This window comes from Vespa mandarinia, chromosome 1 (genome assembly GCF_050613455.1).
Source record: "Vespa mandarinia isolate Hongniang chromosome 1, ASM5061345v1, whole genome shotgun sequence".
In the NCBI taxonomy this organism is placed as follows: Eukaryota; Metazoa; Arthropoda; class Insecta; order Hymenoptera; family Vespidae; genus Vespa; species Vespa mandarinia.
The window spans coordinates 1,304,984-1,330,412 of NC_140810.1; the positions used below are offsets into that span (position 1 = coordinate 1,304,984).

At 40.3% G+C, this 25,429-nt stretch overlaps 1 long non-coding RNA gene across 1 annotated transcript in view; it reads right to left on the reverse strand.

Annotated features, from left to right (window-relative positions):
* LOC146873260 (uncharacterized) overlaps window positions 1-25,429 on the reverse strand; it is a 157,751-nt gene that overhangs the window by 78,341 nt on the left and 53,981 nt on the right. The window contains exon 3 of the long non-coding RNA XR_014982242.1: window positions 22,912-22,978. This is a non-coding gene — a long non-coding RNA (uncharacterized LOC146873260). The remainder of the gene's footprint in view (window positions 1-22,911; window positions 22,979-25,429) is intronic.

A 25,429-nucleotide genomic window follows, 5' to 3' on the forward strand; every position in this document is an offset into this window, starting at 1 on the left:
AACGATGGAGAAAAAGAGAAAATAGATCAGACAAAACAGTACCACCATATGGGCCAAAGTCGAACGAAAAAAAAAAAAAAAAAAGAGAAAGAGAAAACAAGAGAGAAAGAAAAAGAGAAAGAAAGAAAGAAATAGAGAGAGAGAGAGAGAGAGAGAGAGAGAGAGAGAGAGAAAATGCGTTAGAGAGGGAAAAGCAAAGCATGTTCACTCGTTCACTCGCTAGTACACGCGTATAGGTTTCTGCGAAACAGTTCGCGTTTGTGCAACGTACCCAGAATGAATCGTAGCCGCGATCGGGGTACGCCCATGTAATCAAGAGACTAGGGAGGCTGCTGACGGCCCCCTTCAAGCTAACTCTCTCTCTCTCTCTCTCTCTCCCTCTCTCTCTTTCGCGCGCGCCTAAACCCACCTCCCCCACAGTCCCCGCCTTTACAAGTATATGGTGAGCCGTGATTAACTTTTCGTTGTGACGCCGCGCCCTATTCATTTGCCATTCATTCGCGTCCGCACGGATTACGGGTATGTGCGTACGAATGCGCGCGCTTGCGTCATTCCGTACGAACGTATATGTGCGCAAACGTCATCCCTACGTATGTGTGTGTATGTGTGTGTGTGTCATCGCACATACATCAGAACATGCGTATACAGTACGTTTTCCCCCGTACACGTTTCGCGAGCACATGCGAAAGGGGCCGAGAACCACGATGGAATCACTGACTGACCGACCGACTGACTACAAGCGAGACAACGTTTTCATGGACCTCAATCACTTTCTCGTTGATTGGATTTTTCTTTTGTTCGAAAGCTTACATCGCAATTACGTTGAAACGAATTAGTACCCTCGAACTGGCCTGACTCGCGATATCTATACGATATGGGTTTCTATAGGATCGACAATTTCTTTTAAAAATTTCTTTTCCGTTCGACTATTGGAGAATCCTGTGTTTCATGGGTTAATATAAAAAGTTGGTACATATGGTGGTCCCATTCGTAATCGTCTAAATAATAGCAATGCCGTGCAAAAATTGTCATTTTCAAGTTTATATATATATATATATATATATATATATATATATATATATATAATTTTATATATAATTTTTATGTAGTTTTATATATAAAAGATAAAAATAATTTACTTAAACGCTTCAGCGTAGATCTATATCATTGAATTAATTTATGATTTCGTTGAGAAGTTTCGGCATCCACTTTAAAGTTCGAATCCATATAGTGAGTCACGGTCTTAAAACCGCGCCAGTGACAAAGAGCAGAAGGGGTTTCCGCCCTCTTTGGTCGAAGATTTAATGCCCGTTGGTTATCAGAGTAATCGCGAAACTCAGTCGTCCTCGTCGGTGTTCGTTCCCCCTTCGTCCTTACCCCCGCAACCCTATTTCGACCACCCCCACGGAGCGATCGTTGATTGAAACGTTCTGATTGCATCCCCCAGGGGGCGGCATGCGGGTGCTACATGGGGGTGGTTACCTCTGAGTCGCACGAGCCCCTGATCGGGCGCGTACCCACTTATTTGGTAGTCTAATGTCTAATATGGACGTCACCGTGACGAGAACATTGATGATGTCGGCAGTGACGGGTTTGCGGGAACAATAGTGAGCCCCTGTAGTGTTTGGATTTTATGGTAAGGAGTTGATCTTATCCCTTAGCCCTTTGACTTTTTACGTAGAAAGATGTAACCTCGTAATGTCTTGATTCTACGAGTTCTTCGAATATCTTCGATTAGTACTTTAAACCTAACTCAACTTGTCCCTCATATGATATATATATATATATATATTTATGTGTGTGCGTGTGAACAAATAGAAACAAAGTTGACAAATATTTCGAACATTTCAACATAATTTAAATATAGTATAAATCGATTGACATAGTCACTAGTAGGTAAGTATATTATTCCCTAAGATAGATCGAAGATCGCGAGTTTGAAAATGCGAATTGAAAATCTGGTACGCGATAAAAGATGCGGAATGAAGGGGAGCGATTCTTGGGCAATTTCTCGAGGCCCCTTCGTATGCGATAAAGCGTCGTCTTAGAGAAACGGAATGCTGAAAGTGAGAGAAAGAGAGAGAGAGAGAGAGAGAGAGAGAGAGAGAGAGAGAGAGACAGATAGAGAGTAAAAGAGAAAGAGGGTAAAATACGAGAGTAGGGAAGTCATCGGTGGAGGAAAAGGGGCTGTTGCTCACGGAGGATGGTCTATCAGCATATTTCAAAGATAAGCCTCGCAGTAGTCCCCTGCTGAGCCATCAGCCATAATAACAATCCGATATGATTACGCCATAATCGTAACGCGAGCGCGAGGCTCCGCTAAAATTATGCCGGTGAATTGAGATACCGTGTTTTACGTCTTCCAAAGTGCCTCGCATAAACAAAATTAAACGACTCCCCGAGGCACGAGACGAAGGATTCACACCTCGCATCGTTGAATTCATCGTAATCGGTATCTCCTAATCGTGTCACTAGCTTCGCTCTCGTCCTCTACTATCCGTTTATATCAAATACAACAACAAACAGTTAAAAGAAAAAATCGAAACAAAAAAGAAAAAGAAAAAAAAAAAGATAAAAGGAAGACAAAAAAAAAAGAAAAAAGAGAAAAAAAAAAAAAAGAAAAAAGAGGAATGGTCGAGTTATCTTCGACGTTACGGGTTTATACGTTTTTTCGGTCACTTGCGTAATTGCATTTGACGTAAATTCAGATTAGCGAACGTTTCACGTTCGATGAGTACGTTATTAGATTTTTCGTTCCACTTGTTGCAACATATTATGTGCTTCCCCGTATTCCCAATGCTTTTATATAATTTCCTTCAATAGACGAACGAGCAACGAACGAGTTGGGCGATACGGGAATGGGATAGAATGGTGTGTGGGTGAGATTCATTAAAAAAAAAACACATTATGCCGGTAAAGTCATAATTCCTCGAGAAATAATTACATCGGAAAACTTACAAAGCGACTGACCGCGGAAACATAGAAACGAATATTCATACCGACGACTACTATACTTCGCCGTACAAACGATGATTGCTACCGTGGTGCCGACAGCGACGGCAATGGCGACGGCTACCACGCGTATATATTCGTTATTAATTAAACGACATAGAAATTTGTCGGCTATTCTGGCCAGGAGGTGGCTTTTTCATGAAAATAATTTGCCGTTTGCGCAATAAGTTACACGGCGCGAGCGGAACGTTTAATAAACACCGACGAGAACTCGTTACGTGTTCTCTCTCTCTCTCTCTCTCTCTCTCTCTCTCTCTCTCTCTCTCTCTCTCTCTCTCTCTCTCTCTGGCTGATGATGACGGCGACACGTACGTGGAAAAGCTAGAGAGAGAGAGAGAGAAAGAGAGAGAGAGAGAGAGAGAGAGAGAGAGAGAGTCGCCGCAGCCGCAGCCGATATAAAATACGACCACGATTTTACACGGAACCGTGCGTTTTTGTCGCGGCCTCGACAATACCGATACGTTTTTAACGATTCGCATCACGAAATACCAACCCGTACCACGATACACAAACGTATATCTACATCTATATAAAAGTTAACTTTCTATGTACGTACATAAAGTATACGTATATATAGTATCGTATGTATGTATGTATGTATGTATGTACGTATGTATGTATGACGATTGACGTGATTCAGGTTTCGTAGCGACGTATAATTCCAAATAGTTACGTCATCGGCGCCCGTACCATACGCCCGGTTATTTTTGCAATCGCAGGTAATTCTTTCGGCTCCGCATCCGTCAATTATCGTCCGGCCGAAAATCGGACGATATCGTATACGTAATAACGAGGCTTTTTACGAGTATTAGACTTTACGAGTATTCGCATGGTCGGTTAATACGCCTGCTCGTCCAGTAAAATACATCATCATCATTGGTCGACGGCAATCATCATTAGTAAATCGACAATGTTTCATATTCGATACAAATCGAATACGATCGAAACGCGATGAAATCAAAAGAAATGTTTTCGATTCGGCGATGGAAGCGTTCAATCGTACGAACTACCAACCTAATTAATATATTGGGAAAGGAAATGTGTGAAAGAAGAAAAAAAAAAGAGAGAGAGAGAGAGAGAGAGAGAGAACAAAAGCAAAAAAAGAAAAAAGAAAAATAAAATAATACAAATTGGTTTCGCAATTTCAATAGAAAAAAACTTTTCCCCGGGTCTACGTTCTTCGATCGTTAAAATGATTAAAATCAAATAAGAAAAAAAGAAGGAATGAAACTAAATGAAAATATTAATTCATTCTATTCATTGTCATCGTCGTCTTATATTAGCCACGATAACGTATAACCAATGTCCTCGGCGTTTTAGCGATAGCCATGGAAAGGCACGATACGGAAAGGCACAGGACGGAAGCCCCTTCCGTTCTATTCGAAGGGAGAGAAGGGTTTCCCCAAGGAGAAGGCGGCTTACTCGAGATGAAGGTGGAGAGTTGGTTCGAGGTGGCTATACGCTATATTCTCGACTCCCAGAAGATCGGGACAATGCGCCCTCGACGTCACTCTCAATACCTCCAATGTCGACGAACGAAGGATGAGAGAGAGAGAGAGAGAGAGAGAGAGAGAGAGAGAGAGAGAGAGAGAAGGGGGAGGGGGAGGAGGAGAGAGAGAGAGAGAGAAAAACTCGAGAATCCGAGTCTAGAATGGGGGAGAGAAGTTCGTCCGATGAGGGTTAGAGGAAAAGACATGAAGAGCGAGAAAGCTCGAGACCGATCGGCAGTCAGCTGACGGTGAACGAATAGATTAGTGACGAAAGCTTACGTAGAAAAAGGGATTTTCGCTTTACCGTCCTTTTATCCGAAACGTGATTTACCGAATTCACTTTCTACCGTTTTATATCCTACCCTCTTTTAAAATAACAATTGAAATTAGTGTTAACACGCGTAACGATATATAAGAGATATAATGGAATACATTTCTTGGGACGCGTGCGCCCACCACGATCATCGGCGAAGATAGACGTTAGAAAAGGAATAGACAGATAAAGCGAACGAAAGAGAATGAGAGGCGGAGGAGAGGAGATATTCCGTTCGGCATTATCCGTGCTGTAGTATCTGATGACCCGCCCAAGGCTGCGTCTGACAGCAGCAGCCGGGAAATGAGGACTTGTAGGAGCTTCGTCGTTTATGGGGTCGGAGGAGGAAAAGTGGGGAGGGAGAAGGGGTGATGGTGGGTGGGAAGGTGGGATGAAGGAGGTCGGCTTTTGCGGAGGACACTACGCGAGGGGCTCGACGACGGAGGAAGGAAGAGGCCGAGAAGGAAAGCCGGAGTAAGGCCGGAGGAAGGCTAGAGGAAAACCAGAGGAGGCTGGACGGATGGTGAGGGTGGACGAATGGGGGTTGAATGAGTGGGGTTGGGGGGGAGAGAGAGTGTGGTGGCAGTCTTCACGTCATGCACTTAAATATGTACCGAGATAATACCGTCGAGAGGACCTGCGGGGTTCGCCGGCTTCTCGAATGGAATGGAGCGTTCCGGAGTGTTTCAGACAGTTTGTTTACCAGCCGAGTGTCTCTCTCTCTCTCTCTCTCTTTCTCTCCCCTGGTCTCCCTCGAGTCCACCTCACCTAACCCCTTCGTACCACCATCCTCGATGAATCGACTCTTTCGTTGGATTCTCGAACGGTACCGCTCCTCTTCTCTTCTGATCAATCGACATCTATTCGAGATATCGTTTCAGAAGAAATCGAAGGATAATTTAATCAATCTCAATACGAAAGAATGACAACAATGTCCTAGAAAAGATATTACAATGATTTCATTTTCTTTAATCTCTTCGGACTTTTAATAAGGTTGATCGATTATGAACGATCAAAGGGAAGATCGACGATTAAAAAAAAAAAAAAAAAAAAAGAGAGAAAAAAAAAGAGAAGTGTCGATTATGATAAAAATCTTATGAGGTCGAAGAAGCCAGGACGTGGTTTTCGTAAAGGGAGTACACGTGTCCGTGCACGCACGCGATGGGGGCGATAGGAAGTAACTGTATATGTACATATGTATACATGTATATATTTATGTGTATATATATATATATATATATATATATGCATGTATGAACATACGTATGGTACGTACAAACGTACGTAGGTACGTACGTAGGAAGTTCCTAGCCCCATCGTATCAAGAGCATATGCTTGCGTATGCGTAACGCGCTGTGTGTGCATATGCTAATGTGAGAATAAACGGTTCTATTAGAAGAGCCAACAAACGCCCCACTCGATGAGCGTGGGGATTTGAATATATAAATACTCGAGCTCCCAGTGGGTAGACGCATGTACACGCCGTCGGATATACGATCTGCATACGTTCCAGCTCGAGGGTGTGATGTTTTAATCCAGTACCAAAAGAAAAATTCTTTCTTTTTTTTTTCTTTTTGGGAGAGAGAGAGAGAAAGAGAGACAAAGAGAGAGAGAGAGAGAAAGAGAGAGAGAGAGAGAACATTCTCTGTTTCAATCTTAAATCGCAATTTCTTTTTTTTTTTCTTTGTCTTTTCCTCCAACCACTTAATTATCGGTCGATTTGTTCGTTTGTAGTAAGAAAAAAAAATAAAGAACAAAAAAAGAAACGATATCGAAGAAAATACTCCGTACAGATATATTTCTAATAGAAAGAATTCTTACACAGTGGAGGAACAGTTTCCAAGGGGATATTCGAGTGCTCGCCGTCCGGCAACTTAAAACCTTTCTCCGTTCTACTACCTTCACTCTCAAAATGTATCTCCCAAATAACAATCCCACCACTACCTCCCATCCCCTTCCATTTCCCATTAATGGCTCGCGTTTTGTCTTAAACCGACCAAAGCCGTCAATTTATCTCCACGTTATCACGTACATCCCCGACAACAATACTTACAAAGATTTCCTTTTTATATTTTCGCGAGGTCGTTCAAATATTTTTCTCAATGACGGATTATAACAGGCGGTAAAAGAGAGACAGAGAGAAAGAGAGAGGGAGAGAAAGAGAGATTCGTTTGGAATACCGAAATGGTCGTCAAAATTCTCTTTGAACGAATCCAAACGGGCGCGATGTATAAGCCGTGCTAGACGTAAGAGACGAGGCGAGGGAGGTTAAGAGGGGAATCTCCGGTTTTCTTGGCGGCCAAAAGGAGAGTTCTCAGAGCCGTGGCACTCGGCTAATGGATGCCGGGAGTCTTATGGCAGCGTGAACCAAGAGAATACGCGAGAGAGAGAGAGAGAGAGAGAGAGAGAGAGAAAGAGAGAGAGAGAGAGAAAGAGAGACAACGACAGAGCCAAAGAGAGAGAGAGAGAGAAAGAGAGAGAGAGCGCCGCGACGCCAAACTTTAACTCGTTAATTACCGGCGCGAGGGCAACTTCTTGCAGGCGCTCGAATATTTCAAACTATTGTGTTCGTAAACCCCTCGGGCTTGGCTCGGGCAAGACGACCTTATATATGTGTATATAGTTATATACTACTAGTCCTGCACTCCTGCTCCTTCACCAAACTCTCTCATCGTCGTCTCGTACACAGTCGCGCTCACGTACGCTCACTGATACTCCTGCAAATCGACGTTATGTAGTAAAACGTGAACGGGCGCTTGGTACTACCATGGCTATCTTTTATCTCTCTCGCTTTTTCGCCCTGCCAACGTCTACGGACGAATGTCCTAAAAAGCCCCGACTACGCTCGAGTGTCGTAGAGCTAAGAAAGAGCTTGAGAGAGCGAGCGATTTAAGAATGAAATTCGAGCGGAGGGTAATACGAAAAAGTGAAACGACTTAGAGAACTTCTGGCCAAGATATTCTGGTAGAAATCATAATGCCGGATGGCGTTTATATAAAACGACCTACGAAAGAAATATCATTTAAATGTATTATATAATATCGTTAATTGTCGATCATAATTGATAAATTAAAATGATTCCTTTGTATGTGTGCATTGATCGTTTTTAATAATCATATCATATAAAGTAAAAAAATAATAATGATTGGAGAATGATCGAGTGAAGTACCTTGGACGAAAAAGTATAATAAACTAAATGTGGAATGTCACATTTAACTGGTGACGCTGATCGTGGGCCAATTCGTATATAACAATTCGTTAATTGTCGCAATTATTACGATATTATAATTCACCCTAATTGCATGGCCAATCGGCACGCAAAGTGCTTAATTGCATCTTCCGCGAAGGAGAGACGAGGAGATTGCTACGGGATACGGAAGAGAATGGAGAGGTGAGGTAGCAGGGAGAGAATAAGGTACATGCAATTAAATTAATCACCACCACTCTTGGGTACAATGATAATCTCTGTAACATTGAAACCCTTTGAAAACTTCATGGATATGTTTGTCGTATTTTCTTATTTTGGCTATTGTCGGAGGAAACTTGTGGATAAGGGAAAGGGATATATAGAGTGAGAGAGAGAGAGATAGATAGATAGATAGATAGATAGATAGATAGAGAGAGAGAGAGAGAGAAAGAGAGCAACAGCGAGAGAAAGAGAGAGAGAGAGAGATAAGGGACGGTAAGAAAAATAAAAAATGAATCGAGAAATTTTTTATTATATTCCAACGAAAGATAATAATACGCGTAATGAGGAGAAACAGAATGACAACGAAAAAAAAGAGAGAGAGAGAGAGAGTGAGAGAGAGAGAGATAAAAAAAAAAAAGAGACAATTGGAAAGTAAGGAGTATTTAGCGGAGTAGTAAACGGGATGAAAAAGAGAGAATTTGAAAATATAAGAATCTTAACGTGACGTTAATTCTGTAATTCGTGCAAATATAATATTAAGGGTAAGGGTAAAGGGAGAAAGTTTAAAATCGTAGATAGATCGACCGAAAAAGAAAGGATTGTGCTAAGAGAATAAACGCCAAGAGAATTAATTAATTAGAAAAATCAGAAAGCCAACAATGTTATAGGATTTTGTAGATGAGCGCAATCTTTGAGAATGTTCAAGAATTAAATGGATCAATATAAATAACTTTTACGTAAAACAATTATCATAAGATTTTATCGTTGATTATTTTACAAGATTATTATTAAAATAAGGTTTCGACGATATTCTTCTTGAAGGGACGAACTGAACGCGGAGGAAAATGAGACAGCGGAAAAACGGCGGAAGTTGCGAGAAAGAGGAAGAGGAGAAAAAGGAGGAGGAGGAGGAGGAGGAGGAGGAGGAGGTGGTGGTGGTAGAAGGTCTGCGACGCTTATTAATTTTCCGTTTCTTTGTTAGGGAGTAGAGAGCAAAGAAAACAACAACAAAAAAATCTATCTGGACGTGTGTGTGTGTATATGTGGATGTGGGTGGAGTGCGCGCGCACGTCCCCCATCCCCGTTCTCCTTGGTACCGACAAGAAGACAGAAAAAGAAATATGTTTAACGAGGTACTTTGAAAGTAATTCCCGTTTCCCCTACGATGTTCCTTAGTAGGTACAGAGCATACGAATAACGCACCTTATGCACGCGAAACAAGAGAGTATATTCGCTTGAGTGCCGGCCGGGTATTTTGCGAGTGCCACCAACCCAACCTGGAAAGATCGGCCTACGTCACTAAGACTTCTAACTTATGAGAATTGAAAACTTTTATTTTGCGACATAATTGCTCATAGCTCGTTAGAACAATTCGTTATTATTATTATTATATTTTATTATTATTATTATTATTATTATTATTATTATTATTATTATTATTATTATCATTATTGTTGTTGTTATTGTTATTGTTATTGTTATTATTATTATTATTATTATTATTATTATTATTATTATTATTATTATTATTATTATTATTATTATTATTATTATTATTATTATTATTATTATTATTATTATTATTATTATTATTATTATTATTATTATTATTATTATTATTAATATTATCGCAAAGATTATTATTTTCTTTCTCTTACTTTTAATACTTTTCTCTTTCTTTTACTTTTAATGCTTCCCTCTTTCTTTTACTTTTAATGCTTCCCCTTTTTCATTTACTTTTACAAGATTATGCATCTCTTTCGGCAAACAACATCAGATTCATCAACTTTTCTAACGAGAATTAATCTTAACCTGCAACGTAGGATGAATAGTAGAGGAAGCTGTCGGAATTTGGTGAGATCGATAACGTTCCGTCGTAAGTACGAACGGATGAGAGAGGAAAAAGAGGATACGAAGAAAAAAGAAGGAAGGTAACAAGAAGAGAAAAAGGAAGAATATTCAGAGAGATATTATTCGTAGGAAGGAAGTTCTTGCGCAAATGTATATACGTGTCGGCGATCAAAGATACGTATATATAAATTCGTAGGACTAATATATTCCGGGGGGAGGGGAAAAAAAAAAGATCTTATTAAAGGATGCGGCACGATGGAGTGCGATATTTAAATCTAATATTGTTATGATAAATTAGTTCAAATTCAAAGAACTCAAGGAGCTTCGAGAATATATGAAATACTCTTAAATATATTGCAAGAGAGAGAGAGAGAGAGAGAGAGAGTGTGTGTGTGTGTGTATGTGTGTATTATAAGAAATTTAATTTATTAATCATAATTAAATAATAATAGCTGAAAGAACTTAGAACGAGAAACACAAGTAATCAATACGAAGGAGATCTTTATGGTGGACGGATATGTTCTGTGTGACGTTGCTTCGATAAAGACTTACGAATTATAGAACGAGATATCGTACTCTTGTGTATTGTGTACCTTTCTTTTCTTTTTTTTTTCTTTTTTTTTTTTTTTTTTTTTTTTGTCGAAAAGACAAGCTGTCTTTAATGTCGCGAGGCTGATTTTTTTGGCTTTGCTTGGCCTCGCTACGTGCGTAAGTGTGTGTAATATGGTACATTCCGAAGCATTGAATGCCATTCTGTTGAAACGGATCTATGGGTTTTTCGTATTGCCAACAATGAACGCATAAGACTGACTCAAAAACCTTCGACCTTCCAAGATTGGGTCTTCCGTTTTTCGAAAAATTCCATTCGTTCCTTTTTTTTTTCCTCTCTTTTTTTTTTTTTTTTTTTTTGGAAATCCACCCTCGAACGCATTGAATTTTATTACCAAGCGGATCTTCTTCGTCTTTATGAAGTATTTACTAGCGACATAGAAAGGCTAAAGCATCCCCCCCCCCATTAAAAGGTTCGAAGCGCTACCTATCCACGCTCTAACTAACTGTGAGTTTCGAACAATACGTAAAAGGAATAACGAAGATGAGGCTCGATACCTATTGTTCGTGAACGAGCCGATAGTTTCCTCATCTGCGATCGTATATTCGCGTTAGGCGTTCAGCTTTTTCTTTATCTTCGGGAAGGTGGATAACGTGCATATATATATATATATATATATATATATATATATATATATATATACATATATACATATATATATACATATATATATGATTATTTTACAAGATTATTAAAATAATGGAGATCTTGAAAAAAAAAAAATATATATATATATATATACACGAGAGAAAAAATGGAGACCATCTTAATAATAAACAGATCTGTACGGCAAACATTGATACGAATCATCGAACGAATATTCATTGAATTAACAAATATTCATCCAATTCATATCTATAGTTGAGTTAACAGATAGACACCACAACCAAGATGAAGCACGATGCCTATTGTTCTTAAACGAGCCAGCCGATAGATTCCTCATCCGCGATCGTAGATTCTCGTTAGGCGTTCCGCTCCTTTCTTTATCCTTTCTATTTCTCTTGGAAAGATGATAGAAAGGTAAGGAAGAGGAGAGAGAGAGAGAGAGAGAGAAAGAGAGAAAAAAAAGAAAGAAAGAAAGAAAGAAAGAAAGAAGAAAAAATAGAAAAGAAAAGAAAGTAGGAAGGGCACTTGGTGGATAAACGTGTACGTGTACGAGAACGAACGATGGGTAAACCCATCATAATAATGGATGGATTGATTTAGCAAACATTCATACGTGAACATTCAACCAAGAATATTTATCGAATTAACGAATATTCGTTTATTCATACGTGGAATTGGTATAAAAAAAGGGACAAACGAATATGAGACTCCGATGCCCATTGTTCATAAACGAGCCGATAGATTCCTCATCAGCGATCGTAGATTCTCGTTAGGCGTTTCGCCCTTTTCTTTTCTTTTCTTTCTTTCTTTCTTTATTTTTTTTTCCTTCTCTTTTTTTCCTTTTTTTTTTTTTGGCTTTTTGCTTTTTTTTTCTCTCTTTTTAATCTTTTCTCCTTCTCTCGAAGAAAGACGGAAAAAGATGATAGGAAAAGGGAAGAGAGTATGAATAAGAAAAGAAGAAGAAGAAGAAGAAGAAGAAGAAGGAAGAAGGAAGAAAGGACATCTGGATAAGAGCGCATATGTACGGGATAGAAGACGGTACGCCATCTTAATAAGCCATCCACGCGAGGATCGGTCGAGCGGATATTCGCGAGAAAGGGTGAGAGAGAGAGAGAGAGAGAGAGAGAAAGAGAGGGAGAGAGAGAGAAGTTGTGCCAGGGTTGAGTTGTACTCGTCGAAATAACGCCTCGAAGAAGAAGAAGAAGGTGGGAGACGAAGCGGAAGGCGCGATACCTTATACCTCTCTCTCTCTCTCTCTCTCTCTCTCTCTCTCTTTTTTCTCTTTTTCTCTCTTTCCCTCTTCGACACGGGCAAGCTCGTTATTCGAAGTCTTCCAGGCGCAGGTGGGGCACATTCTCGAAGGGTTTATCCGAGAGTAGTGATGCTAACCGTGAAAGAGAGAAAGAGATGGGCGATGATTTTCGTGGTAATGGAAAGAACGAGGACGGCGGTACTACATCGTTGCCATTGCCGTTGCCGTTGCCGTTGCCGTTGCCGTCGACGACGACGACGATGAGGAACGAGGATGATGGTTGGATACAGTTCTGTCGGAACGGGATGAGGCTAATGGACAAAGGGGCACGGGCGAGAAAATGTTCTATATAGAGAGAACGTAGCCGTGAAAGGGTGCAACCAACGATTAACAACGGGAGGAACGAGAGAGTGTCAACGAGAGAGTGTCGTCTTCGTGCACCGTTTTCACGCGGTCGTCGTTGTCGTTGTCGTCATCATCGTCGTCGTAGTCGTAGTCGAAGTCGTAGTCGTAGTTGTAGTTGTAGTCGTCGTCGTAGTCGTCGTCGTCGACGTCAACGTCGGGATGCATCTTTCTCTTTCTCTCTTTCTATTTCTCTTTCTCTATCTTTCCAACCCTTTCTCTTCTTCTCTCTACACTTACTTCCATTCCTCGTTCGTGTTGTAATTGAAAGACGACGCGTGTATCTCCCTCGCCTACCAGTCAGCCATCCGAATTGACGACACCAAAAGAGAGAAAGAGAGAGAGAGAGAGAGAGAAAGAGTTACGAAACTCCTCATCGCTTCCTTTGTTCTTATCCTAAGTATCTCTCTCTCTCTCTCTCTCTCTCTCTCTCTCTCTCTTTCAATTTCTCTCTCTCTTTCTTTCTTATAAGGATAACGATAACCTCGAATAAGGAAAAAAAAAAAATATATATGTATATGTGTATAAATTCATATTGGGATGCGTTACATATATATATAAATATATATATATGTAACGCATCCCAATATGAATTGGCTATAATAATCTTCTTATCGTTTAATCATGCAGAAGAAAATGTTAAATGGATAAAATAACAATTAATTTTGTAGACCCTGAAAACAGCGAAGGGTACTATCTGTCATTTTGTATGTATAAAAAGTATTTTATTTCTGAACTAAGAAAGAAAAAGAAAAAAAAAGATAAGCCGATAAAACATGGATCGCCCTTACAAAGCAAAAAATTTTCAAAGCCTTCGGAGAGATTTTCTTGGCTGACGTTAACCCGGAAGTTGCCTGCGAAGAGTCGCACATGGTGGTAGCGATGACGAGGCCTTACTCTCATTAGTCATGAAAACTCGCGCATGAATTATGACCCTTAATTTACACCGGACCCTCTCCTGTTTTTACCCCACTAAGCACATCCCCCGCGGCGGAGGAGGATGTCCGGAAAGTAGTAAGCAGAAAGTAGGCTAACGACGTGGAGATGCACGTGAAAAATATGAGCACACCTCGAAAAGCTTACGTACCGAGTATAAAATCAATGCGAAGAAGCGGCCTCGCGTATAAAAACAACGCGGTGCTGCTTTGAGAGAAATGGTTATTTAAATGTAGTACGTTAAAAGAGCATAGAAATTAATGAATATTTTATCGAACATCGAATATAGAATAGACAAAGTATTCTGTATATATAATAATAAATGCACATTCAAATATTTGATTAATCCTGAAATTAATAATCTCATAAATATACTACGATTTCTTTTTTATTTTATTATATATATATATATATATTTTTTCTTTTTTCTTTTTTATATAATTACATATACTGTAGAATTGTCTATTGTAAATAATTATAATTATAAACGTAAATTTTATATTTCATTCATAATTGTACGTACCAAATAAAATATCCACCACGTAATGTTTTTCTCATATCAAATAATGAAATGATATAAAAAATGTATAAATAATTTTTAAGCAACCCGAACTTTAAACTCGTATTTTCCTAGACGAACATAACACGCGAGAATTTATCCCACGGAAGAAACGTGAAACGCACGTCTCTCTCTCTCTCTCTCTCTCACTCTCTTCATTCTTCTCTTTACTTCTCTCTGCATCTCTCATTCTCTCTACTCCTTTTGAACGCATAGCACGTGGAATGCTACCGGTATCACGGCGGCGTTCGTCGCGAAAGAGGCACGCGTGTCGCTTTGACGCGTCTCCTACGCAACGCGAGTGCGAAAAAGGGCGGTTTGAAAGTAAAAAAAAAAAAAAAAAGAAAAAAAAAGAAAAAAAGAAAGAAAAAAGCAAAAGGAAAGGAAAAAAAGAAAGAAAAAGGAGGAGGAGAAGGAGGAGGAGAAAGGGGGAAAAAAAGGGCTCGACCTTCCAAGGCAGTACTCTTTCAACCACCCCCAAAGCCCACCCCCTACGGGCGGCAATGCCCTTTTCACGCACGTCACGGCTGAATTAAGCGCCGTGGCACGGCGCGAAAGGCGAGATAAAAAGGAAAAGGAGAGAAAAAAAGAAGAAGAAGAAAGCGGCTCGGATGAAAAGGAGAAAGAAAAGAGAGAAAGAGAGAGATAGAGAGAGAGAGAGAGAAAGAGAGAGAGAGAGAGAGAGAAACACGCTAAGCTGAAGACTCGAACGTGTAACTCCATCGCTTGCGTTTGATCCGCGCGTGTAGAATTCGCGGCAGAAGCCACGCGTTAACGTAACTTCATCGTGTCCTTCTCAAAGCTTGTATATATATATACATGTGTGTATGTGTATGTGTGTGTGTGTGTATATATATATTTTTTTTTTCTCTTTCTCTTGATCCCTTTAGGCAAGTACGACACCCTCGTCCGTCGCTGTTTCAAATCGAGAAACACGCACGTCGTCTGGTTCAAAGCTCATGCTTGCTTGTAAAGGATCGGCTCCTTTCTATCGTCGTCGAATAGATCCGGGCCATGGTTCGTGAGCGCGATGATAATTAGCTCGCGAGCTAATTTCCCAGCGATTGTCACACGCACAAGTTGTACCGACAGAAAAGACAGAGAGGAGACACAGGAGACGAAATTATGAGAGACAGAGAGAGAGAGAGAGAAACGTCAAAGGATATATATATATATATATATATACGTCTCGGTTCGATGATTCAAAAGAGAGAAAGAACGTTCGTCTCTTTTATTTTTATTATTTTTTATATTTTTTATATTTTTTATATTCTATTTTTTTCTTTTCTTTTTTTTTTTTCTTTTTTTTTTTTTCTTTTAAGGATTCTCGGTACGATAACGATGACGATCGACCGCCCTTATCGCTTTGAGATGAGTTTGCGATTGTGCCTGACGTTGAATGATACGAAACACGGGATTGATTTATGTTCGGCGCGTTCCCCTAGAAAATGAAAAAAAAAAGAAAAGAGAAAAGAAATAAAAAATAGGAAGAAAACGAGAGAGAGAGAGAGAGAGAGAGTGAGAGTGAGAGAGAGAGAGAGGGAGGGAGGAAAGAGGGTTGGGTGACGATGACTTTTTCGAACGCGATCGCTACACTTTTTATAACTCCTGCTTGTGCTCCTCTTTCAAGTATACTTTGTATGGGCTCTTCTCTCCGCTGTCACTTTCAAATACGATCGAAGGAAATTGTCAAATCGTTCGATTCACAAGCTCAATCGAGAGGGCTCAAACGGTAGGCACACTTTTAATGAGTTTTCCAATTTTATTAAAGGAGCTACAATTTTTTCAGCTAGAAATCCCCGATTTAAGAGGGGTGAAAATGAAGTAATGAAGAATCCATGGGGATTATTTACGAAGAAAGTTCTTCATGCAAATTTCTTCCATCATCGTAAATCGATGTTACGATGTTTCATATCGTAATACATAGATACCCGTCTTATACACACATATATATATATATATATATATATATATATATATACATGTACAAGTACGTATATTGCTTTAGTTGTCTCACTTAAACAAATTCTTCGTGCTCGAGGGGGAAAAACAAAAAAGAAAAAGGAAAAGAAGATTCATCGAAAAGTGACACGACCGTATACACTATCGTATATATTAAAAAAAAAAAAAAAAGAAAAAGAAAACAACTATATGCAATTTGTGTTTTAAGAGATTCTCGAAGAAATGAAGATTCGTAATGACACGTGTGCGATCGTGTTCCCGTCCATGAGCTACCGAGAAACACACGGCTCGATGCGCCGCTGCTGCACCAACGTACTTGGTGAACATAAGTGCGAATTGCAACACCAACGCCGACAACTCGACTTCCCTTCTTCCTCTCGCGTGCATACGCCCGCCCCCTTACCCTTTCCATACTTTCCACTCTGTTCTCCATGTCGCCTCGACGACTACAGAGGGTGGTTGCGAAGCGAGTGCCGTTGCGTGCATAACGTGCGGACGCGCATACTAATTACGGCCGCTTCCATTTTGCAGCATCCGACGCTCGCAAATCCTCCCCTACTCTCCTACTCCTACTCCTACTCTTCTTCCTACTCTTCCTCTTGCTCTTGCCACGTTGCTTCTCTTTCTCTCTCTCTCTCTTTCTCTCTCTCTCTCTCTCTCTCTTTCTCTCACTCTCAGGGCTGTAACTAGTCGAGCTCATTCACGATTAGCATGAGACACACGTGGTATCTTTTGATTCTCCTTGAACGTCTCTATCTATCTGTATTTCACACACACACACACACGGATTATTTTTTTGTTTAATTGAAAGTCTACAAAATAATTGAAAACGAAAGAAAATTGACAGATCGTCCTATTAAATTTGAACGAATAATAGAAATCAATCATTTCTATGATAAAATTTTAAATTAATATGACTCCGTTAAATTATACAAATAATGGATAGAATATATGTATTATGGAAAACGTTAATATAATTATTTAATATAATAATTAATATAAATATTTAATTTGATCGATATTAAATTTAAGTTTTCCTTTTTTTTTTCTTTTTTTTTTCCTAAACGATATTATCTAAATGATAATTCGTCGTAATATTCGTCTAGGTCGATGAAATTTTACGAAAATTTATTCGCGATGGTACGTATAAATGAAAAAAAAAAAAAAAAAAAAAAGGCACGTCGCAGCGACGTCCCTGAGAGGATTTACCCTCTCTCGATCCTTCCGTGCATCCTGTCGTCTGCTTTATCCCTTTTTCTCTCCTTCACCCGGTGAGAAGAGCCTTTAATTAACATTTCGATTCTTGGAAGAGCCGTTTGTGTCGACTGTCGTCGTCGTCGTCGTCGTCGTCATCGTCGTCGTCATCGTCGTCGTCATCGTCGAGCGAGCGAGCATCGTTTCCACGACTGCAGTCGTTGCATCGACGACCAACGTTTTTCAGTTACGACGAGAAATGAAGGGTGGGGGAGGGAGGGAGAGAGAGACAGAGAGAGAGAGAGAAAGAGAAGAAAGGACGCAAAGGGAAAGGCCCTAGACAGAGACAGAAGATCTCTTTGTCACCGACCAACCATCCTCTTTCGTATTTTGGTAATTAGTTCATTCGTCTCTACTAATTATATTACCTTTTAACATATAATACTCGAGTTAGAAGATAACAAGGATATATAACAAATGCAAATGCAAATACAAGTAAAATTCAAATACGTATATATATATATATATATATATATATATGTAATATTTTTAAAAATAATCTCCACATATGTGTAATACTAAAAGAAAATGATTCGTTTGAATTTTCGACAAAATCAAAGAAATATTTTACATTATATATTTATATATAAATATATCTTTTGTTCTAATGGTTAATAAATTTTACGATCATTAGTTGTACATAATATTATAATTGATTCTTCGTCATCATTATTATCATTAAATCAATAAAAAGATTTAGAAAATTGCTAAGTTTTCTAAAGATTAATATCAAACTAATTCGTTCGATAATTATAGAGAAAACTTATCTATCAAGTTAGTACGACGTCGTTGTACTTTACCACAGTGACGTAGAAAAGCACGATCGAGTAATCGTTCGTCGAGAACGACCCTTCGCAAAATTCGAAAAGTTTCCAGAACCATTCGTCGAGGGGGAAGAGAGAAAATGACAGAGATGGAGAAAGAGAGAGAGAGAGAGAGAGAGAGAGAGAGAGAGAAACTGAGTTTATCTCTCGTCGTCCTCTTACACCACCGACAGCGGCGGCAAGCCCATCGAGGCTCGCAATTAGGGGCGTCGGGTGGCTCCGCGACGCTCCACGATGCTACGTCGCCCTTTTGCCTGTTATTTAATTGGGATGTGCAATTGAATGACACTCGGTACGCGGCCGTAACGGGAAAGAGTTGTCGCCGTTGGTGCCGGGCCTAACGACGCCATTGTGGATTCCCACTTCGGGCTACTTCAAATCTTTTTTACGACTCTCTCCGACTCTGTACACCTCTTTCTCCCTTCCATCTTTTTTCTCTCTTCCCCCTTGCTATCTCGCTCGCTTTCTTTCTCTCTCTCTCTCTCTCTCTCTCTCTCTCTCTCTCTCTCTCTCTTATCTCTTTTTCTCATTTTTCCCCCTTCTTTTTATTTTTTATCTTTTTTTTTATATTTTTCTTAATCTTTCCCTTTTATCTCTTTCCTTTTCCGTGAAAACGAGGATTCGTCGGTAGGAAAACGGCTCTTTAAAGATAACAAGAAATATCGAGTCTCTTCGGGAATTTATTATAACGATCGATTGGTATTCCTCCTCGTAATTCGTTCGAACGAGTTTCTCTTAAGCGCGAAGAAAAATAGTTCGTATAATAACGATAAAACGCGATCTGTCTAAGGATGATCGACGGTTCGAAGAACGCCAGAGTCGGTTCGCTATTGTTATCGTCTATACTGTAATTCCAACGAGAAAGAAATAAGCCCCGTAGGATCTACAAAGGGGGAGGGGGAGGGGGAGGGGGGTGGAGGAAGGGAAGAAGGAAAGAGGGGGCAAGGAGAAAGGACAGGGAGAGGGGTGAGGCGGGGGGGAGGGGATGGAGGGGGGAGGAAAGAAGGGAAGGAGTTAGAGAAGGTTAGAGAAAAATAAAGAAAGAGAAAACTTTCGTACACTCTTTAAAGTTCCCATTTTCCTTCTAGGAGAAAATAATCTTCCGCGTTAACCTCGCTCTGCTGTACCTGTTTCGTATTACCGAAGGCCCCGCGTATCCCGACCGAACGATAGCAACCATGGTCGTTAAAAAGAAAACGAAGGATAATCTTCGCATTGTCGCCTCCTTTTTAAAACGTTCCCTCATCTCGGTGCTCGCGGATATGGATTAAAGCTTAAGTTCTCCTTGTCATGAGCGACGAGCTACGATCTGTGAGAAGAAAAAAAAATTTAACACGTAGGAACGTGTTGTTGTTTGATCGATAACAATGACAATGACGACGACGAAGATTACGACGATTGGCTAACTTTGAATATATTATTCACGTGAGAAAAAGAAAAAAAAAAAAAAGAGAGGAAAAACTTATGTAAACATATTTATATGTGTGTCTATGTATACACGATAAGTTACACGAGATGACGATCAAAGGAGAAACAGGGAGTTATATATATATATATATATATATATATCGTAAATTATCTCGTAAGACTCATTTCTTCATACCTATCCGAAACCTTCGTACTGGTGGATGAGGAAGCGAAGTAGAAAGGAGAATAAGGAAAAAGAGATAGATAGATACAGAGAGAGAGAGAGAGAGAGAGAGAGAGAGAGAGAGAGAAAAGAGAGGAGAGAAAAATCGACGGAAACGAAGTTGTTGAGACGTACTAACAAGAAGGCGCCGAGCGAGAAAAACCAAGGAGTCCCTTAACGAGATCACCTTCGTGGAAGACGCAGCGATGCAGATTCCCAAGATATCCCGTAGGACGACGGAGGAGACACCCTTTGGCACTCTTCTTCCCCGGAGAAGGCAAGAAGAGGAACACGAAGGAGGGAAAAAAGGGAGAAAGGTAAAGAAAAAAAGAAAAAAAAAAAAAAAGAGAAAGAGAGAGAGAAAAGGAGAGAGAAAAATTGAGAGAGTAAAGGAGTGAGGAGTGAGGAGTGAGGTAGAAGGAAAATGTGCATCTTGGACCACTCGAGGCGGGCTCATTACGCCGACAATAATTAACGTTGCTTAAAGTGTCGTTACGGAAATAAGCAGCGAGTGAATGAGAGAGGTACGCGAGAGAGGGTAAGAAGGGACGAAGGATCCGAACCCCGTCTATCCATCGCGCTGCTCTACGTTAATAGAAAACGTTTCCATTGGAGCCCTCGCCCTCGTTCGTTGCCCCTTTACCATCGGCAGTGGAACCATCCACCACCAACCACCACTACCACCACCACCACCATCATCATCATCACCACCACTACCACCACCACCACCACCACCACACCACCACTACTACTCCAATCCCCACCAACACGAATACCAACAACACCATTACTACTACTACTACTACTACTACTACTACTACTACTACTACTACTACTACTACTACCAACATCTCTCGCCATCTCCCGACGTCGTCCGCGTTGAGAATATAATTCAACGATTCTCCGGCTTCGAGCAGAAGAAGAAACGAACGAAAGCAAGCAAGGAAGAGGAGGTGGAGGAGAAGCAAGAGAAGGAGAAGGAAGAAGAGGTGGAGGAGAAGAAGAAGGAGGGGTTAGAGAAGGAGGAGGAGGAGGTGGAGGTAGAGATGGAGAAGCAGCCCCAGCGCTGAATGCCCAATTATTATATCGCGAAATATCTGCCAGAAAATTGGATAATGCGCGACGTAGAAGACGAGGCGGCTGAAGGATGAAAAAGAAGGAAAGAAAAGCGATGCGGGGCTCCAGTGGAAGGGGGGACGAGGTAAAAGAGGAGAGCTTGGATACCTCTGGAAGAGATGGACTAGGGTCGACGAAGGGCGCTGCAAATCTACCTGATGCTCTCTCTCTCTCTCCCTCTCCGTCTATCTCTCTCTCTCTCTCTGTTTCTGTCTCCGTGTCTGTCTCTGTGTGCAAAAATTTACGTATATATACATAAGTGTGTGTGCGTCTGTATGTATATATATATATATATATATATATATATATGTATAAAAAAAAAGGAAGAGAAAAAAATGTACGAAGACACATATAGAAAAGAGAGGATTCTACGTTGGCGAAACGAAGGCGCAGAAAACGCCAGTCAACGGCAGGCAGTATGCGGAAACCGCGGCGGAATGACACTCGTGCTGGCGCTAATTGGGCCCTCGAGGTGACGCCAGCGAGAGGGATGCTCGCTCCTCTCTTCCACCATCCTCCCAAAGCCTCCCTCGACCTCCAACCCTCCGTTCCTCTACCATTACCACCTCCACCTTCTCCTCCTCCTTCGCCACCCTTCGCGAGTCTACATCGCGCGCGCGCTACCAAACGACTCGGTCTCGTAGACGCGAGAAGAGGCTTTTCGGGGCTTGGAAATGCCTCGAGGAGGAGTGGGTGGAGGCCAAGAGAAACAGACTACGCACATATATTTCCGTATATGTGTGTGTGTATATATATATATATATATATATATATATATATACTCCTATGTATGTATGTATGAATGTATGTATATAGCAGAAAAAGAGAGAGAGAGAGAGAAACTGAGAGAGAAACTGAGAGAGAAACTGAGATAGAACGAAATATCGTATTAAATCTTACCGGGTGCACGCCTCTACCAAGCTCCTGCACGGACGCCCGCGCGTTTCTGCATAATTATGTGCAACGGGCGTGGCGCGGATCACGCGCTTCGAGAATCGTGACGAGAAAGTCACTTTTCGTTCGACGACACCGACCGACCTCGTTCGAGCACATTGCGATCGAGGGAGTCTCTGGTTACCAACTAACTACTCGTCTTTTTCCTATATTTTCTTTTTATCTGCTTTACCTATCTCTTTATTTTTATATTTATTTATTTATTTATTTATTCAATCCTAGTTTTTTTTTTACTTCTACCTTTTTCCTTCTTTTTTCTTTTTTTTCATTTTTTTTTTTTTCTTTATCAAAAGCAACACAAAAAGTAAAAATTATTTAATAAGCGAAATATAACTTTTACAATAGGACGGGGTATCGATCGATTTTGATAAAGGATTATATCTTTTAATTAGTTTATAAAAAAATTAACGATTTTGCTATTGTATTTTTTTTTTTTTTTGTATTTTTTTTTTCCTTTCTTTTTTCCTTTTCCTTGTACATTTCCTTTTTTCTCTTTTTCACGAACCTTGACAAATTTTTAAATAAGCCGATGTGTACACGTTATATCGCTTTGATCAATTTTATAAAAAAATTTGTATTAAAGAAGAAAATAAAAATTCTGTATTCAATTTGTAAATGTAAATATGTATATCTATTTACACGTAACGTAGGCATTATATTAAGTTTCTGTTCAGATAGGGAAATATATAGAACAAAAGAACGAAGGATGAGAAATACGTTTGCGTACTCACCGTGCGAGAAAGAGGAAATGTTACGGACAGGCTGCTGCTGCAACAAGTCGCAGATCGTGTGATTCCTCTGAAACAGTCGAGATAAAAGGTGTGTATCAGGAAAACGACCGACGTGATTTTATCAAAGATACGATCTATAGAGGAGGAAGAGGAAAGAATAAAAATTGTAATTCAGTTCAGTGATAAGTTCAAATGAGATATATTATATTTGGTATTACATGAAATTATCCATAGTTTCTAGTATTATTTCTTTTTATTACATATTCGAAGAATTCTGAAATATTTGAAATAGAAGGAGAAATTACAAAGATGGAGAGAGAGAGAGAAAGATAGAGAGAGAGAGAGAGAGAGAGAGAGAGAGAGAGAGAGAGAGAGAGAGAGAGAGACTATCGAGTCGATCGGAAAAAGACGGAAAACGAATGAATTTATATACGACGTTATACTTATCTATGTAGTATATTATATACGTCATATAATATATTTTATTGCTATATTCATAGCGTTTACAAAGACGCTCGGTGAAACTGCCTCGTTAAATATTTTACGGTGCGATCGAGCCAACCCCTCCTCGTTTCCGTTTTGCACGAAGTCTCGCTTCGATTCGATGGTAACATATATATATGTGTGTGTGTGTGTATGTGTATGTGTGTATATATATGATATGAGGAGTTCGAGTACGGCGAAAAATAAGAGAAGAGAAAGAAAGAGTAAGAAAGAAAGAAAGAAAGAAAGAAAGAAAGAAAAATTCGATGATAAAAGGATCGAATTTTAAAGCGCGCGCTTGAAATTTTGTAAAGATATATATATATATATATATATATATATATATATATGCGTGTATGTGTATATATATATATATATAAAAGAAAGAATGTTAAACGTAGCGGAATCTCGTAAAAATTGTAAATTTCTTCTTAACGAATCCGAGCGGAGCGTTTTAATGTGCCCCAATAAGCATTCTCAAAAGGAGTCATTTGCTTTCTAGATCCCGTTATCCCGCTAAGCGGTAGAAAAAAAGAAAGAAAAAGAAAGGAAGAAAAAAACCGATCGATGCGAGGAAAAGGGCTGTCACGAATTAGCTGCTCTTTATCTCTCTCTCTCTCTCTCTCTCTCTCTCTCTCTCTCTCTCTCTCTTCTGAGTACCCTTTTGTTTATTTGATTTTTTTTCTCTCTTCCTTTATTTTATTTATTTTTTTTTTTGTTATTATTGTCAAGGCTTCATTGCAAAATAAAAAAATAATTTGTTGTTATTAGAGTTTGAGGGAGATCCCGGAGGAAGGTTAGAAAAGGGGAAGAAAGATTACAACGAAAAAGACGGATCTCTCGTCGTCTACGTCTAAGAAGAAGCTCGAAGGATAAAGTTTGCCCATTTGCGGGTACGGGAAGTTTTATTACGTCGTTATACGAGAAGGTATCCCGTCGGAAAGATAGTTTTAATGTTACTTTCTCGCCTTTCGAAATTCACGCGATTTCTTCGACGATTCCCGAGGCTAAAAGACATTCACGATGTTTCTTCTGACTTAAGTCTCTTCTACGAGATTCGTTCGTTCGTTCGTTCGTTCGTTTGTTCGTACATTTATTTCCGTCGGAATCGTGACTAGATCGAAGGATCGAGCTTGGTAAGATCGAGAAAAGGTCGAAAGGGCATGGAAGAGAAAAAAGAACTCGAGGTTCCTTTCAAGTTTGTTCGTTCGTTCGTTCGTTCGTTCCTTCGGAGGCTCGACACTTGGAGAGGGATTCGCCGAATGCGATGAAATCCAAGGAGACGAAGAGAGAAAGAGGAAAATAAAAAAAGAAAAAGGGAATACAGAAAGAGGATGCGGGAAGGAGAGGGAGGGAGGGAGGGAGGGAGAGAGAGAGAGAAAGAGAGAAAGAGACAAGGCGAAAAGGAAGGGTTTGCCAGGGGAGTTGGTGGTGGCCCTCGACCTCGATTTTCAGAACGATCTCGAGTCGTTGGGTTGGAGTCGAGCAGAGCCCGAGACAAGGCCGCGGGGGTGCAGTTGCCAGTGCATTCATTCGGCCATTTCGGGGATAGCACACGGCCGCCGAAATAAATGACCGAGCAGCGGCATCGGGGGCCGGGGCATTCATGGACTCTACTCTCTAGGTACTAAGCTGGAGAGAGAGAGCGAGCGAGAGAGAGAGAGAGAGAGAGAGAGAGAGAGAAAGAGAGAAAGAGCTTTGCTCTAGTGCCTTTGGAATTCCGATTGAGGAGTTCGTATGAGAGGATAAGAGGGCTGTACGGAGGTGGAAAAGACGGAGAAGGAGAAGGAGGAGGATGAGGATGAGGAGAGGGAGAAAACGGAGGATGGATGAGCGAGGGCGAACGCGAAGAGGGCAACGGATGGATCGAGTATAGAAGAGAGGGAAAGAGGAAGGAGGAAGGGAAAGAGGAGGGAGAGGGTGGTACGCCTTCTTTCACGTCAGCCTGCTGAGCGATCGACCGAATCGCAGGTGAGTGCCTGCGACCGCGTGCGATTTATTTATATAAACGCCGAGTCACCGGTTATTAATGAGA